Source organism: Pipistrellus kuhlii, unplaced genomic scaffold (assembly GCF_014108245.1).
Source record: "Pipistrellus kuhlii isolate mPipKuh1 unplaced genomic scaffold, mPipKuh1.p scaffold_m20_p_4, whole genome shotgun sequence".
Lineage (NCBI taxonomy): Eukaryota > Metazoa > Chordata > Mammalia > Chiroptera > Vespertilionidae > Pipistrellus > Pipistrellus kuhlii.
The window spans coordinates 22,788-27,870 of record NW_023425540.1 but is presented as its reverse complement, the minus strand read 5'-3'; the positions used below and the strand labels follow the sequence as shown (position 1 = coordinate 27,870).

The window sequence follows — 5,083 nt, the reverse complement described above, 5'->3', positions numbered from 1 at the left end:
AGGGTGAGAGCTATAAAGACAGAAATGTGGATGAGAGAGAAGCACAGAGCAGCTGCCTCCTGAACACCCCCCACCAGGGATGTGCCCATAACCAAGATACATGCTCTTGACCAGAATGAACCCAGAATGAACCTTGAGTCCACTGTCTATCCATGGGACAGACACTCTATCCATTGAGCCCAACCAGTTTCAGCAAGATTATACATATATATATATATATATATATATATATATATATATATATATATATATATATATATTCATATTTTTTATTGATTTTTTCAGAGATGAAGAGAGAGGTATACAGAGCTGGAAACATCGATGAGAGAGAATCATTGATCAGCTGCCTCTTGCACCCCCCCCACTGGGGATGTGCCCACAACCCAGGTCCATGCTCTTGACTGAGAATCAAACCTGCAGGCCGACACTCTATCCACTAAGCCAAACTGGTTTTGGCTCAGGAAGATTTTTATTTTTTATGGTGAATGTTTCTTCTGAGGCCATTCTAAAGACTGCATTCTGTAATCAATGGTGTGTGACAAGAGTGAAGCAGCACATCCCTGAGAAAAGGAGCTGCTACAGTCCTATCGTGTGTCCTCAGTGGTCAGAGCGCCGGCCGGCCATGTGTGAAGCTGAGAGTGTGTGATGCTGAGAGTGTGTGAGGCTGAGAGTGTGTGAGGCTGAGAGTGAGGAGAGCTGCACATGCAGAAGGTGAGCACAGTCCCCCAGGTGTGATGCGGGAGGGTAGGGTCCACAGCATCCTGTAGGATTTGGGGGTGGGGGCACAGGTGATGGCGGTGAGGCTTTGCTTTTGTTTGTAGCGTCTATGTTTGAGATTTCCATGTTCAGGCTGCTAAGAGGATCCTGTTGAGCACACCCAGCTGTGTATGTTGTATTGCTTTTGGTTTTGTTTTTAGAAATTGTTTAATGTTTGTAGTGTATTTACCTTTTGGTCATTCTGAGCCTACTTGCCCATTTCTCAAAACGTATGTATGTATTCCATACCCCTAAGTGTTATTTGCATTCATTGGCATGGAAATGAACAGATCAGCATAGAAGTTCTAGTAAATGATGCCAAAGCATGCCTGAATTGTGAATGTAAAAGCACTGTTTTTGGGAGGGCCCCAGCCGGACAGCAGGTCCCAGGTCAAGGTGAAGTATTGTGCATTTTAGCAGATTGTAGAGGCGGGTGTAGATTAGGAAGGCTTTCGTGTGGTCCTTAGCACATTTGAGGAACACGTGTTGCAGCTGAAGAGCAGTATGTGGAGGAGCAGTTGTCTGTCCACATCCTTAGCTGCGTGGTCCCATGTTCCATTGTCTCTGTAGGCAGGGCCTGGGTGTTGCAGCTGGTTGTTTGAGTCCTGAATGTTGTAAGGTGTAAACAGGAAGGTGGCCTGTGTGGTGTGTTGATTGTGTAGAATGTGTTCCTGCATGCAGAAGGTTCCCTTGTGTGATTTCCAGTAAAGGAACAATTTTTTTATAGTTTATGTAAAAATGTATTTGACCCAAATGTTGAAAAATTGATCCTATTCCCTATAATAAGTTGCAAGAATGTAAATGAAAAGTGTGGATTTTATTGAATTGCACAATTTGCTAGTGCATCTCCTGGGTAGTGTGATGCATAATAAATGAGAGTGAGGGTCAGAGGAGTCAAAAAAGAATTAGGGTGATTTTTATTTTATTTTATTTTTTTGAATTTTTTTAAATTAAATTATTATAATTGTACATATACCATTGCCCCCCCCCCCATACATGCCCTCCCTCCCCAGAGTTTTGTGTCCATTGGTTATGCTTATATGCATGCATACTTATATATACTTATATGCAAGTCCTTTGCTTGATCTCTTATCTCCTCCAGATCTCCCTAACCTCCCCTCTGTAATTTGACAGTCTGCTTGTTGCTTTATTGTCTCTATATCTATCATTTGGTTCTTCAGTTTATAATGTTCTTTATCATCCATAAATGAGTGAGGTTATGAGGTGTTTCTCTTTCATTGACTGGCTTATTTCACTGAGCATGATGTTCTCCAATTCCATCCAGATTGCTGCAAATGACGAGGATTCCTTCTTTTTTATGGCAGCATATTATTCCATTGTGTAGATGTACCACCATTTTCTAATCCATTCATCTGCTGATGGGCATCTAGGCTGTTTCCAAATCTTAGCTATTGTAAATTGTGCTGCTATGAACATAAGGGTGCATATATCCTTTCTGATTGGTGTTTCTAGCTTCTTGGGATATATTCCTAGGAGTGTGATTAGTGGGTCAAATGGGAGTTCCATTTTCAGTTTTTTGAGGAAGCTCCATACTGTTCACAGTGGTTGCACCAGTCTACATTCCCACTAGCAGTGCACCAGGGTTCCTTTTCCCCCCCCCGCAACCTCGCCAACATTTGTCGTTTGTTGATTTGTTGATATTGGCCATTCTGACAGGTGTGAGATGGTACCACATTGTTTTGATTTGCATGTCTCATCAGGGTGATTTTTAGGCAGAAGTTTCCACTTGAGTGTCCACTGCTGGGGAATATGGAATGTTTCAGGTGAGATGTTAAGCAAGAAAGCCAAATTATAAGAAAGCCAAAATGTGCAGCCAGCCCTGTCTGTAAAAATACTGCCTATCCAGTTGAATGAGTAGTTTGCTGATGTTTTATGAACTTGTTCCTGACACAGGAACGAAAGGCCTAAGCAAGTAGACGTTTACTTTACCATTTCCAAAGTGCAGAGGAGATAAGTTATGGTGATTCCATTCTGTGTAGGGCCAGAGAGAACCCTTGTGGCCCATGTTTACTAGAAAAATGTTGGTCAATTCTTGAAGTCTAGCAGTGGTTTTGGTATGGGTTTGTGAACAGGACCGAATTAATTGCTGCTGAATGGATGTCCTGAAATCAGAGTCCATGTTGTATTTCACAAGCATTGTCATTCTGTTTGCTCCAAGGATGTTGTGCCCATTAGAGTGTATCAAAGAGGCAGAATGATGAATGTATGTATGGTTTGTGACTTGCCACAATAGGCTCTCCGGAACTTTTTTTTTTCTCTGGATGGCAAATTCCCAGCCATTGTAATGTGATGTTCCCTGGCCTCCTCTAGTGTGTGCCCCGGTGGCCCAGTGGTTGTATTGTTGAAGCTTTTCAATTTACTAGTGAGTAGATACTAGAGTGTGTGTTTTGGAAGTGTTGGGTTGTTTAATGTCCCAACAAGCATATGCCCTGAGTGTTAAGACACTAATGTTGAGTAGGAAACACCTCTACTATGTTAGGAATCCATGGTATTTTAGGCAAAAATAGAGCTAAAAAATCTGTTGCCATTTGGGGAAGAGGGGAAGGAATTCAATTTAATTGATGCTCCAAGCTTCTGTGATCCAAAGTATCTGGTCCCAGAGTCTTAATTTTTTTCTATGCAGTAAGAAAAGAAAGTTGTTCCAAGAGAAGAGAAAGAAACAGATGTCTGGAGGTTCTGTTGGAAGCACTGTTGTGTTGTGGTTCTATATAGTTAAGTTGATTTATTGTGTGATCCAGTGTGTGATGTAAGGCCATGTTGTCTTCTTTGTCCTATGAGAGTTTTTCTTGCATCTCATGAATCGATTTTTGCAGTGTTGTCTTTGCCAATTCCACATGGGTGTTGGCCTGTTTGAGTTTGTCACACTGAAGTTTCATTTCTTCTTCCTATTTCTCTTCTTTTTGATAATCCTTTTGAGAAGCAGCCCTCAGCGATTTGAGGTTGTCGGTGACATTGTTGAGTTGTTCTTACAGGTCATCACATGTTAGTTCAGACACCTGGGCACACTCCTCTGCTGTTTTCCGCTGGCCCTCCAGAATGGCCAACTTCTGAGCTACTTCCTCATATTTGCGGTCAGTCTCCGTCCTTTGCCATGTGCTTGGTGTCTTTTAGCTGCAAGTTGTGGATGTCCATGTGGTCCTCCTCTTTCCTGTCCCGGTTTTATACCCTCTTCCTTCCTGTGTTGCTATCATCGGCAACCTTTTGTGCTTCTTGTAGCTTGTGCAGGGCCATGGCCAGTGGTTTGTTGAGCCCTGTGTAAGTCCTCCTGAAGGAACTGGATGCATGGATTGAGAGTTGCCACACATATGTCCTTCATCTTTCTGGTGCCGCACATGTTTTTTGGTTTTGGGTTTTGATCCCCTGCGAGTAGGTAAGCAAGGAATTTTGGGTACATGTCCTTGATCTGGATGTTTGTATGTGTGTGCTGCTTGCTCCTGCCTCTCCTGCAGTTTGTGTGAAAGACGAAAGAAGAAAATGTGTTTGTGTTAGTATGAAGCAGATACACAGCTAAGAGGGTCCGGTGCGTGAATGTGACAATTTTTGGAAGTGAGAGTGGGAGAAGTGTTGTCAAACCAATATGCTGTGGATGTTGTAGGCAGGCTAAGGTGATTGTCAGGGAGGGATGTGAAGGTAAGGAGCACCCTACGTGTTAAGTGCCGTGATTGTGCCTGTTGGAATTGGTATTTTGTGTTTTTGTATTTTGGAGGGTTTTTGTTGTGTTTGGACCACCCAGAGAGTGTGGTTGGCTGAGGAAAGGTGCAATGGCTGTGAGTTTTTTCCTGCGTGCAAGCGATCCTCTGCTTGCGTTTTGTGGGCCATCCTGGAATCAGCCATTGTGCTTCTGTCCTTTGTGCTGAAACGTGAGGTCCGCAAAGATGTGTGTAGGGAAAAAAAGCCCCAAAGAAAGGTAGGCAATCGTGTTTGCTGTCGAGGGGTGCAATGGTTGGTTTCGTGAATGGACTGAAGTGGCAGGTGTGTATTTGTGAGCTGGTTTCGGCCCAGCCACGCCAAGGGCTGCTCTTCGGATGGGTGCACCAGCATGGGTTTTGGTTGCATTGAGGAAGTGAGCTTTTTTCCCCAGAAGTGGGTATGGGTAAGGCCATGAGTTCCCGGAGGCCTCCATTGTGGAGCAGCCAGTGGATGGGGTGGTAGGGGTGTTGCCAGAAGATGTTGTTGTAGAGATGGTCCTGGAGAGGCAGTGAATTTCGAGGGAGGCATGGATTGCCCTGGAGGGCGGTCTGGTTGAGGCAGGCAGTCCGTTGTAGGTGGTCCTGAGCGAATCAGGCATGAGCCATGGAACTGGAGG

The 5,083-nt window shown here is 44.0% G+C and overlaps 1 pseudogene; it reads right to left on the bottom strand.

Annotated features, from left to right (window-relative positions):
• Positions 1–2,802: 2,802 nt before the first annotated feature.
• LOC118702981 lies at positions 2,803–4,111 on the bottom strand (annotated as a pseudogene).
• Between the last annotated feature and the right edge of the window lie 972 nt (positions 4,112–5,083).